The following is a 13,246-nucleotide window of genomic DNA, read 5'->3' on the forward strand; positions in this document are numbered from 1 at the left end:
TTGAAGTGACCAGCTTTTTAGGATAAGGCATCAAAGTTATGTTATTTATGCAATGGGTAACTGTGAACCAAGTTTCAAAACACTGAATTAAAGGAGAATACTATATAGTGTATATTTGTAGATAACTAAAAATTAGATACATTAACTTTATTTTAGTGGGCAGGCTACAGGGATAAGTATGTACATTTTCATCCAGTGTATGGAGATGAGAACTCTGTCACTGATAAGACAAAACATTGCTATGCCTGAAAAGAATCTGTAGCCGTATTAATTTTGAGCTGTCTAATCAATGTGCATAAATTAGACAGTCAGGCCAAATTAACAACTGAAATTAAAAGAGAAAAAATCCTGGTGCTTTGGGAAGGTCTTGATGATTCAGCAAGTAGGTGGCACTCTTCCCTCTGAGTCAGTATCAAACTACTGTGCCACATCATGTTAGTGACACTGTGCTATTGGAGGTGCTTTCTTTCCAATGACAAGAAAAACTGCTGTCCTGGCTACTTAATTTTATTAAAAATTCCATGGCACTTTCTTCAAGAAGAGGTGTATTAACCTCTCTGTCTTGGCCACATTCCATCTTGGGTATTCTCATCTAATGCTACTTTTATAATTACGTTTAGCCCTTCAGCTGGGTAAGGTATTTTTCTATCTCTGTTGTTGTGCAATGTTATTGTGCATTGTTAAATAGCTTCTTTGTTTCACTACAGAGCTGGCTGCATTTCCATGGTGGATTAAGTGAACCCTGTGTATAGTTTGCATCTTTCTTGTTAGTTTGGAGTGTGCTCTTGGATATAAATAACAAAACAAAAACTAAAAAGCAAAATAAGTTATATAGTTATATCTTTCAGCCTGACTATAATGAATGGACAGTAATTTGTAGTGGTGTGGACTGAATTCAGAGGTGAGGTGTTTTAGTTCACTTTAGACCTATTTATACACACTCTCTTCATATGTAAGTTTGATGTAGCTTACTTATTAAGGAACTGGAAAAAGGTGCAAATTAAAAGTACATTTTTCTGGCCCCATAGGGTAAAAGCAACTTTCACATGAGAAGAGTGGATATAAGTATGTTTAAAGAACTAATCCAAAACTCACTGAAGTCAACAGGAGTCTTTTCATTAACTCCATTCATTTTTTGATGAGGTGCTAAGGACTCAATCCTGCAAGGTACTGAACACTCCAGGCTCGATCTTGCCAGGCAGTTGAGCACTTGTTTATCTTTAAGCAGACTGCTTTGCAGGATCAGAGCCAGAGTTTTCAGCAACCTTGCAGGATTGAGCCCTATGTGAGTTTAACTGCCTCACACACTATGTCTGAATCTAGCCCAGTGCAAACAGACAAACATGCTATGGATTTTTGTGTCAGAAAACTCACTTGCAGTGGGGCTGTCACAAAATATAACTGAAGTGGACTGGATGACTTGGGGATGGTACTGATAGAGCCTTCTAGCTACCTGCTTAGAACCTAGCAAAGCCTCATAGGGAGAAGGAGAAAGTTGTTTCATTAACATCCAATGGAAGTTAGATGGCCCACATGGAATTTATTCCCATTTATACCAACCTACTAAAAAGACCACACATCTCAAGGCTTGGGGTGCTCTTGATGTTAAACATACATTTCATTTCCAAGTGAACGCGTCCACATCACCAAGAAAAGCTAACATGGAAACCATCCTTCCTCTAAAAAAGCTCATCATTAAGACATCCAAGCCAGACAGCGCCACTCCATCCTTATGTAGGTGAAATCTTCCAATGGAAATGAAGCTTCTAAGATCATAGAATCATAGAATATCAGGGCTGGAAGGGACCTCAGGAGGTCATCTAGTCCAACCCCCTGCTCAAAGCAGGACCAATCGCCAATTTTTGCCCCAGTTCCCTAAATGGCCCCCTCAAGGATTGAACTCACAACCCTGGGTTTAGCAGGCCAATGCTCTAACCACGTCTCCTGAAAACACTATGGGCTAAATCTTGCTCTCTGCCATACTGGTGTGCAAGGAAAAGAGGCAGAAGGAAATGAGGGCACAAGAAGCCTCTTTCCCAAACCTATAGGAAAAGCAGGCTGGTGTGTCACTATAGCTCTCGAGAGCTGTAGGAGAACAGGTCCTAATCCATCATCCCAGGCGCAAGTCGTCTGTTGGTGTGCAGGTTAGGACGTAGGGGGTTGTCTAGCTCCCAGCCAGCTGGGCACATGCCTAACATGGTCAGCATCAAGAATTTCATATCATCAGGGTGGGCATACTTTGCTGAGCTCAGAGATTCAACAACATGCTCACTAGTCTTGTACTCTGGTTCTCCTTGTGGGTTCCTACCAGGCAGCAGTGAAATCTGTAGTTTCCCTTGCTGCACAAGCTGGGACAGGATTTATTCTTGTTCTCTTAAAGAAAACGTGGGGAAAAAAAGAGATTTAAAAAATTCACTCCCCTATTAGTCAGATTAGTGGAAGTGCAAGGAGAAAGAGGGCAAGTGCCAGTGGCATTAGCAGCCTCAGGAGGCAAAGCAGGTTGGTGCCAGAGGGAGTATGGTCCAGATACTAGATCTAGTGAAGTTCATAAAAGCACATTGGAATACACCAGAAATATCTCTAGCATCAGGATTCCCAAGAACACTAGCTATAGCAAGACTTCTACTAAGTGCTGTCGAAATGTAGCTCAAGTAACTAATATGTTGACTACTTCAAAGGTTCACGAGACTTAGTCTTGCCATATATGCACACCAGGAGCTTTTGCTGCTCTAGAGAGAATAATAAACACTGTTCAAAGTCTATGTGCTCAGACTTCATGTCTAGAGTTGACAAATGAGTGGTATAATTCTGTCTCAAAATATACCATGAAGCAGAGGGATGATATATGTCCCACAGGAAATAACAGAGTAATGGATATGACTCTACTGATTATGCTAGATCTTTTAAGTGCCAGGAGAATAGCAAATGGTCCATGAAGAACTATTCTGCTAACCCTAAAAACAACTCCTCTCTTCCTCATCTGCACCCCATCTCTATAGCTATGATTTATTACTGGGTAAGTAGCCATGTTGCCAGATTTCCTCCTCCCTTATAATAAATTGTGCAAATCCCTCTTGAACTGATTTATATCACTTGCTTCTATTGCCAGTTCTGGTAGCTTGTTTCTTATTTCAACTGACCTTTGTGTAAATTCTGCCTGAATTGCTTCTAGGCTAGGCTTCTCCTTAAATCCTGCTGGCATCAGCACTTGTCTCCAGTCTTTCCATTGCTGGCAATAGGTTTCTTGCCAGGCAATATTGACTAGTGATGTCAAGGCGTCGGTCTTGTCTTTGTTGTCCGTCCTAACAGCTGACTGGCAGTTTATTCCATGCTTTTCAAGAGCTTATGAGTCAGCATGAGACTCTTCTCCTCAGAAAGTTTGCTTCCCTATATGGCCCTAGCGAACTTTCACTTGTAATATTTGGTACTGCTAAATCTTGATGTAGTCTGGTAGTGCACATATGCATTGATCCAATTTCTTTGGTGTCCTTTTGGAAATCTGGTGCACAGAATGGCACACCCAATAACATGCTCCAACTATCTGCTTGTCACCAAGTGCCATCAAGTGGCAAAATAAGTTTTACAGTTTTCTACTTTGCATTGACACATTGGAGTGTTTGCTGCCAAACATGCTACATATGGATTCATTGTGTTATCCACAGTTGCTCTTTGCAGGTCTGTCATTTTCTGACCTCAGTATCAGACTAGCCCCTCTGATTAATGTTAAAGACATGGTTAAATGACAAAGTTTGGGTACAAATCTGGATTTTCCCCAAAGCTCAGATCCAGGGTTTTTGTGAGATCCAGTCAGAGAGAAAAACTCAGATGTGGACTCAAACTTTTATCAAGTTTGAGGTGTTCAGATCTGGGATTTGGTTTTGGGACCATATCTACTTATTTTTGGTGCTTAATCTCATTATTGCTAAAATTAATTACAATGAATTGCTAGGGATAGAATTTTCAGAAGGGCTCAGCCCCACAATTGGGGCTAGTGTTTCAGAAGAGTTCAACTCCCATTTAAGCACTAGCATAAATGACTGGATTTTCAAGAGCTCATCACTGTGGGTGCAGAACTCTTTTGAAAATCAGGTCAGAAGCAGCACAACAGGAGCTACTGAGCACTGATCTCTGAAAAACCTGACCCCAGGTCCTGAGCTCTTGAAAACTAGCATGGAGCTATTTGGAAGTCTGGCTCCAAACCTTTTGTGGATTTGTTCATCTTATCCCAGAATACTCATTTGCTTATCCTTTGCCCCACATCTGTGCTATCCTCTGATTTCCTCATCCTGGGGAATTATTTTCTCATCCTTGTGATTTTACATAGCACAGTTAAATAAAAGACCGTTTAATGTTGCTGATCCTTTCGGCACTCCACCTGTTACTATCTTCCCCCATCAGGATAAAATGGGAATAAAAGCAAAGCTTTTCTTTTTCAGGGATAAGGAGGGCAGAAAAAACTGGAATGCTGAATAGTGTTAAAAAAGGTAAGCGGAGGTTGAGAAGAATATTGGATTATGGATGTATGCAGCATAATTGCATACATGGAGGATAAGAGGTAGGGCTTCCAGCTAAAATAAAGTTTGTTTGTATGTAATGTGATATGAAAAGGAAACTGAGTACTTGTGGCACCTTAGAGACTAACCAATTTATTTGAGCATAAGCTTTCGTGAGCTACAGCTCACTTCATCGGATGCATTCAGTGGAAAATACAGTGTTTATATACATAGAGAACATGAAACAATGGGTATTACCAAGTAACTTGGTAACACCCATTGTTTCATGTTCTCCATGTATATAAATCTCCCCACTGTATTTTCCACTGAATGCATCCGATGAAGTGAGCTATAGCTCACGAAAGCTTATGCTCAAATAAATTTGTTAGTCTCTAAGGTGCCACAAGTACTCCTTTTCTTTTTGCGAATACAGACTAACACGGCTGCTACTCTGAAAAGGAAATTGTATCCTTATAACACTAATTCAATGAATAAGCCACATGTATATTGTGAGAAAATGCAAGGAACTATAAATAAAATGACTGTGCAGGGTAGTAACTACACAGCTAAAACTTCTATATATAAATGTATTTTGTAAAACAGATCCTTTGTCACATGTGCATAATACTATGAACAGAAGACTGTTATATATCTATTTCTCTGTTTGGGTTTATTGATTGTAGGCTCCAACCTTCTCCCTTCCTCATTCAGAACCTTTAAAGAAGCTGTAATAATTTTGATCATAAACTTTAGGTAAGTGATCATTATTTCTCTTTTTTCAGAGAAAATTCTTTGGTAAACTACTTGTCTACCTATCACTGCTCCCATGATGCTAATGACATTTGTGACTTAGTACCACAAAGTAGAATCAGATGTATATCACCTCAGATGACTTAGACAAATCCTAAATATTTGCATAATTGTGGGTAGTGAAACAAATCCCTCTCTAGGGCTTGGTGTATTTCAGAATGACAGGTCTGTGCTCTAATAAATGGAACCGAAGGAAACTTTACACATTTCTTAATCTTTGAGAGAAACTAAAGGGGACTTCTGAAAATCATTCTAATTCAAGAAATACACTAGAGAAGTACTTGAGCTGTCTTCAGTGGCTCACAGTACTACCTCGTTCCTCCAAGATGTTTCAGTGATATTAGAAACATTTGGATACATAGGAGTTCAGATAATTCACTGGAGAACATACTAGGATAGAGGGGTGTGTGTTGTATGAACAGAATATTTCTGCATATGTTATGCATAAGAGTTCTCTCAGTGAGCAATTCCTATCTGGAGGGGTATGAATTCTATTTTATTTTCATTCTTCAAGCACCAATTCCAAACATTTTCTAAGATTATTACTGTATAAACTGCCAGGCCCTCACTTAGTCCTAAGCAAAACATTGAGGTCCTTTCATGCTTCTCCATGGCTCAAAATAGGGGAGGGGAAAAGGAGAGTCACACACATACTGTCACTGCAGCATAAACATGGGATAAGCCAATGGGGAGGCAGCTTATGGTTAAGTAGCAGTGAGCATTCTAATACAAAGCGAAGATATGCCTTCAAGTGACCTGTTCTTTCCTTTTAAATATTTTATTTATTCCCATTTTATTCTCTCCAGTCTTGCATAGTCTCTTCTCTTTTTTTTGGTTCAAGTCGACAGTAAGATTTTTTTTTTTTAAATGAGAAGAACTGCTGGTATCCAGCTTCTAATGGGAAAAAGCACAGAGTGAGGCTCCAGCATTATTCACCCTGATGCAGTTAGAACTAATTGCTGTGATCCCTCCCGTTGGCTTTTAAATTAACAGCCAACTGTAGGAGAATCAGCACCGCTTTCAGCGGCCAGAAGCCCTTCACAACAGCAACCCCTAACATTGTTTAACTTTTACAGCTTTGAGGTCACAGAAGAGGCCACTGAATGATTCCATGACTCTGCATAGGGTGGGGGAGGCTGGATGATTTGTTTCTGATTTAGGATTTAATTTGAACAATCTGGATTTCCCCATTAGCATATAATAAATCAGCACGTTGCACCAATTTCCCACACATCATTTTCACTGGGCTGCCAACCTTAGGAGCATGTGTTTAGACAATGAGCACTTGAGCCACTGAGATCTATTTCGAGTGCATTGATCACATCAGCTCTTGGTTTCAATCATCTTTTTTAAATTTGTATATCGTTAGTCATTTTCCACCATATCCAGGATTAACATGCACACAGGCCACACAATTTAGCCTTGTAGCATCTCTAGACAGTTATAAATATTACTTGATTACTTACTGATTTATAAATATATATATAAAGTTACTGATTTAGATCATAGGAAACGTTTTCACTAGAAGATGAATTATTTTAAACAGAATATAGTAAAGTAATATAAATGGGCTCCAGGAAATCAAATATCAAAATCCACATTTTCCTTCCCTCTCCCCAATTTTCTACATTCACATACATATATTTTATAAGTGATGAAATCTCACATATAGAGAAAAATATTTATTTATTGAACCAGTTTCTGGCTGCTCCTATTCTGCAAAACACATGTAACATAAACCGAAACACCCATGTTAATAAAAAATAAACCCCAAAGCTGATTGAAAATGGGGAAATATTTTGCAAAGATTTTCATGAAAAAATTGTCTTGTTGTTTGTCAAATATTTTGAAATGTTTTGACCAGCTCTAGGAAACTGTGTTGCGATAGGGATCAGTACAGCGACCCACTTTATTTGATTTTATGCAAAAAATAAAATATTCTATCCAGTGTTCTAGGTGCCCCTGAGATAAATTACAAAACCAAATAAAATTAGACCACACACTGAAAAAAAATTCTCCTCCCACTCACAGATCTGATGTCTGTCAAAAGCCCAACTCCACAGCCTGCATAGGAAGTTGTTCCCTGGGTTTGAGGAAAGCCTAATCTTGAACTGAGGGCCCCTCACTGAGAATGATCTACTGTCATCCCCCTCGCTCAAAGTATAAATGGTCCAGCTTGAATGCCTGTGCCCTATGGTATGAGGAAATATCAAGTGCCAAGGTCCCCAAGCCATTTAGGGCTTGTGAATCAAAGCCAACACTTTAAATTTGGTCCAAAATACAAGCTGAAACTCTTACTGTGGCCAAAGCAAACAATAAAAATAAATAAAAAAATAAAAAATCAGTGCTACTTTGAGCCTCTTTCCTCACCCTAGGATTTAGAAAGTCACAGCTGGGAGAAGAGGAGGAGGGAGACTCAGTAATACTAAGGCACTGATCTCCCAACTGACTCCAGGTGGTGCACCCATGGTGGATGGAGCTGGAGCCTGCTGAAGTCAGTGGAATTCTATGTGGGTGCTAGCGTGGATTCACAAGCAGTCAACTGCAGGATCAGGGCCTACTTGTATTTAGTGTCTTGTAGCCACTTCAGCTTCTAACTTTTTTCACCTTGCTTCTTTTACTGTCATAGCCCTAGAAAGATGGACTATCTTTTTAACTTGAATATTTTGATATGTTTTAATTTTGTGGAGCAGATAGCCTCTAGTTTTCTAAACAATCAAGTGATGGTAATTCTGCTCACACTATGAGAAACAATAATTATTTTAAAACTCCAAACACTTTATAACAGGATTAGATCCCATAATTTGCCTTATGAAAGTTAGCAGTAGACTATACAGATTCTTGAGTAAATATCAACCAAGATTTTCTTTAAATTAGCTACCGGGGGAGTCCACACCATCCCAGGAATAATAGAAATGTCTTATTAGTAATAATCCTCATCACCATCATAATAAATACTTTGCACTTTCTAATACTTTGTGCTCCTGAGGATCTCAAAGTGATTTACAGGTGTTAATTAAGCCTCACAAGATCTCAGCAAGTTTTGAAATTAACGTAAGTAGAAATTGAATATTTGACATAAGATGAAGTGTTTGAAGTGCTGTGATGCATGGCCAGAAAGGGTTAAACATCCTGTAGAATAAATGACTCAAATTCAACCCTGAAAGGCAAATAGGGAGATAATGTTTGTATTTCTGTATATGGGTAGTGGTCAACAATGTAATCAACAGTCCCTATCTATGATGTATTCTGTTAATTCAAAGATCAAAAGAACATCCTAGCACTTAAATGAATTGTAAACATGGGATATTGCTGTATTCATCTCAGATCTGCTTAAGCTTTATCAGGGGAAGTTTGAGCCACAAGATTAAGGTCCCAGTTATGCTGGTATTCCCTAAAGGTGATATTGGACATAGTCCAATGAACTAACTTCTATAACCTAAAAGAACTTTTTGCAACTACAAAGCTCACCATCTCTGCTATGACTCTAAACCTCGAGAATTGAACTCATATCTGTATGTATATTGATCTTTTAACCATGCTCTATTTTTTAAAATAAATTTTAGTTTAGTTAATAAAAATTAGCTATATGCATGTATTTGGGTAAGAGCTGGAATAACCTGGGAGGTAATGTGTCCGATCCTTTGGGATTGGTAGAACCTTTTCTTTTATATGATGAAATAAGATTTTCAGAAATCTTCATCATATTTGACTTGGATACCTGGATGAAGGCCAGAGGCTGGGTTACTTTATGGGAATGGTGTTGTTGGTTTCTGGACAACCAGTGATAAAGGTAATAAAGAGCTGGTTTATGCTGGCTTGGTAAATTTACGTATTGGAATAACCACCAACTTTGGGGTTTGTCTGCCCCATTCCTTGCAGTTCACCCTAATTGAGTGACCTCAGCAGGCTCCCCGCCGGGATCCCAGTCACAAATGCATTAGCCAGTTCACACCAAGAGCCACACTTAAAATCAAAAAATAAATAAAAGGGAAGGAATTGTTCACATTTGTATTAGATCCGTACCTACTGTAAATCATTCTAGTTCCACTGACTTCAGTGACAGCATTTTTTGGCAGCTGTGGATATTTCCTTTGGCCTTAGATTGCTCCCAAGAGCTTTCTAAAGTATGATGCACATGTTATTGCAAAAAAAGCAAATGCAGTTTTGGGTTGCATTAACAGAGGCAAAGCATGTAAGTCATGGGAGGTGATAGTACTGCTCTACTTGGGACAGATTAGGCCTCAATTGGACTGCTGTATCCAGTTTTGGTCACTGTTGTATAGAAAGCTTGTAGGGAAACTGGAAAGGATCCAGAGGTGAGTGACAAAGATGATCAAAGGGATGGAACACAAGCCATATGAGCAAAGGCTAAAGGAACTAGGTATTTTAGTTCGGAAAGAAGAGATTAAGGTGGGGGGGGGGAAGGACATAATAGCAATTTTCAAATACTTGATAAGATGCCATAAAATAAGATGGAGAAAAATTGTTGTCTCTTGCCACAGAGGGCAGGACAAGAGCCAATGGGTTCAAACGATAGCATAGCAGATTTAGATTAAATCGCAGGAAAAACTTCCTAACTGTAAGAACAGTACGACAATGGACCAGACTGCCTAGGGAAGTAATGGAAGCTCCTTCGCTGGAGGTTTTCAAAAAGAGGCTGGATAGGCATTGTCTTGAATGGTTTATATACAACAAGTCTTGCATCTTGGTAATGGTTAGACTAAATGACCCTTGCAGTCCCTTCTAACCCTATGGTTCTATGATTCTAACCTAACTTTTTTTTTAAATGCGGTTTTAGAGGAATCACAAGTCTGCCCAAAACAGTAAGTTCCAGTGCTTGGCACTGTCATCACAAATATCCAACATTTTCCATAATATCTAGGCTTATATGTACAGCACTCAGCACAATAGGGATATGTGTGCTACCATAAAATAAATACTTCTTAATCATCATGAGTGGGGAATGAGGATGCCAAGGAGAGCAATCTTACCATACTGGAGATTGGATACTGGAGAAGCCTCTCAAGGCCTTTTTATAGTCACCTCTGGTGAGGGGAGCAGGGTGAGAGGATATGTATAGAGCCTCCAGAACTGTCCACGTGCCTCTTCACAATTTTCCCCATTAAGTGGTTGCATAGGTATCATGTGTAGGATTCCCAGTGTAGCCATTGTGCACCCCGTCCACTTTGAAGCAGTTAAATCACACTGATTCTGCTGCCAGTGAATCCTCTGTCTGCTGGGGAGGATGGGTTTACCCCTTAGCACACAAAGAAGGAGTTCTGATTGATAAAACATCAGTTGTGGTTCATAAGTACATGGTCGTTATTTTTTGATGTACATCAGAGGCAGGAAGCCTGCCAAACAATCAGTGGGGCCACCGGATGATCAAGGTGCTAAAAGGGCACTTAGAGAAGACAAGGCTGTTGTATAGAAGCTAAATTAATTCTTTGAATTGGTCTTCACTGCAGAGGATATAGTGAAGATTCCCGCATCTGAGTCATTCTTTTTACGTGACAAATCTGAGGAACTGACCCAGACTGAGGTACCAATATAGGAGGCCTTGGAACAAATTCATAAATAGTAATAGGTCACCACGACCAGATGGGATTCACCCAAGAGTTCTGAAGGAACTCAGGTGACATATCACAGTTGTTAGTTCTGCAATTTCATATCTGTCACTTAAATCAGCCTCTGTACCAGATGACTGGAGGATAGCTAACTTAACACCAATTTTTAAAAAAAAGCCCAGAGGTGATCCTGGCAACTACAGGCTGGTAAGTCTAACTTCATTACCAGGCAAATTGGTTGAAACTATAGTAAAGAACAGAATTATCAGTCACATAGATGACCATGATATGTTGGCGAAGAGGCAACACAGCTTTTGTAACGGGAAGTCATGCCTCAACAATCTATTATAATTCTATGAGTGTGTCAACAAGCATGTGGACAAGGGTGATCCAATTGATATAGTGTACTTGGACTTTCAGAAAGCCTTTGACAAGGTCCTTCACCAAAGTCTCTTAAGCAAAGTAAGCAGTCCTGGGATAAGAGGGAAGGTCCTCTCAATGATCAGTAACTGGTTAAAAGATAGGAAACAAAAGGTAGGAATGAATGGTCAGTTTTCACAGTGGAAAGTGGAAAATTATCAGGGTCCCCCAAGGATATGTATTGGGATCTGTGCTGTTCTGCATATTCATAAACAATCTGAAAAATGGGCAAACAGTGAGGTGACAAAGTTTTCAGATGATATAAAATTATTAAATAATTAAGTCCAAAGCTGACAGTGAAGGATTAAAAAGGGATCTCACTAAGCTGGGTGACTAGGCAACAAAATGACAGATACAATTTCGTGTTGATAAGTGCAAAGTAACTCACATTGGAAAAAATGATCCCAACTATATATTCAAAATGCTGCAGTCTAAATTAGCTGTTTCCAAAATCTTTCTTGAGTGGTGTTATTGTGGGTAGTTCTGCTCAATGTGCAGTGCCAGTCAAAAAAAGCTAACAGACTGTTAGGAACCATTACAAAAGGGATAGATAATAAGACAGAAAGTATCATAATGCGACTACATAAATACATGGTATGCCCAGATCTTGAATGCTGCATGTGATTCTGGTTGCCCCATCTCAAAAGAGATATTAGAATTGGAACAGGTATGGAGAAAGGCAAGAAAAATGATTAGGGGCATGGAACAGCATCCTTCTGAGGAGAGATTAAGAAGGCTGGGACGGTTCAATTTAGAAAAGAGATTACTAAAGGGAGGATATGATAGAGGTCTATAAAATCAGGAATGGTGTGGAGAAAAATGAATAGAGATGCATTACTTACCCCTTCACATAACACTAGAACCAGAGGTCACCCAATGAAATTAACAGGCAGATTTAATACAAAACATAAGAAAGTATTTATTCACACAATACACGGTCAACCTGTGGAACATGTTTGTGAAAACCAAAAATATAACTTGGTTAAAAAAAGAATTACATAAGTTCACAGATGATAGAGTATGTCAATGGATTTTAGTCAAGATGGTCAGCAATCCCATGCTCTGGTTGTCCCTTAATATCCCACTGCCAAAAGCTGGGACTGGTGGACAGGGAAATGATCACTCAATAATTGTTCTGTTCTCTTCATTCACTCTGAAGTATCTGCACTGGCCACTATCAGAAGGCAGAATATTCTGCTTGATGGACCATTGGTCTGACCCAGTATGGCCAATTTTATATTCTTAATCTGGAAGCTATTTGAATTTAATAGCAGGCACCATTTTGATAGCTAGCAGGACTTAATATTTGGCACAGTTCTTCAGATGCTAAAAGAAAGTTAGAAATGTGTTAGCTAGACAATGTGTTAACCAAGTTTTCTATGTACCAAGAAACTACCTAAAAATAACCATGTTTTGTGGTAAGGTGGAGCCCAAGCTGTACAATTCAGTCTGAATTCTGAACTCTTACGAAGGTGTTAGTTCTTGTCTCTAAACTGTAGCAGTGATCAAATAATTAAAAAAAACCCAATTGCATCTGAACTAGGTATGAGCAAACTAAGACAGAGAATATAATTGTTCTGAACAAAAATAATTGTCCACTAGAACCAGAAACTGAATTGCCAAAATACCCCAAGAAAATCTCATGTTATTTATGGTCTGACTAGAAGCAGAAAATGTTAGACATCTTGTGGGAGTGTCTGTTTTTGTTTTTTTAGACATCTTGTGGGAGTGTCTGACTCTTCCCCAACAAATTATGTTAATCTATATGTCTGACAATTCTGTTGTTTACTATAGTTTCAATCAGTTTGCCCGGTAGTGAAGTCAGGCTTACTGGCCTGTAATTGCCAGGATCACATCTGAAGCCCTTTTAAAAAATTGGCATCACATTAGCTGTCCTCCAATCATTTGGTACAGAAGCTGATTTAAATGATAGGTTACAAACCACAGTTAGTA

At 39.0% G+C, this 13,246-nt stretch overlaps 1 long non-coding RNA gene across 1 annotated transcript in view; it reads left to right on the forward strand.

Annotated features, from left to right (window-relative positions):
- The first annotated feature begins 492 nt into the window (after window positions 1-492).
- Window positions 493-13,246, forward strand: part of LOC119566101 — a 131,585-nt gene continuing 118,831 nt past the window's right edge. Inside the window, exons 1-3 of the long non-coding RNA XR_005225141.2 lie at window positions 493-632; window positions 4,437-4,484; window positions 5,177-5,246. This is a non-coding gene — a long non-coding RNA (uncharacterized LOC119566101). The remainder of the gene's footprint in view (window positions 633-4,436; window positions 4,485-5,176; window positions 5,247-13,246) is intronic.

This window comes from Chelonia mydas, chromosome 4, assembly GCF_015237465.2.
Source record: "Chelonia mydas isolate rCheMyd1 chromosome 4, rCheMyd1.pri.v2, whole genome shotgun sequence".
Classification (NCBI taxonomy): domain Eukaryota; kingdom Metazoa; phylum Chordata; order Testudines; family Cheloniidae; genus Chelonia; species Chelonia mydas.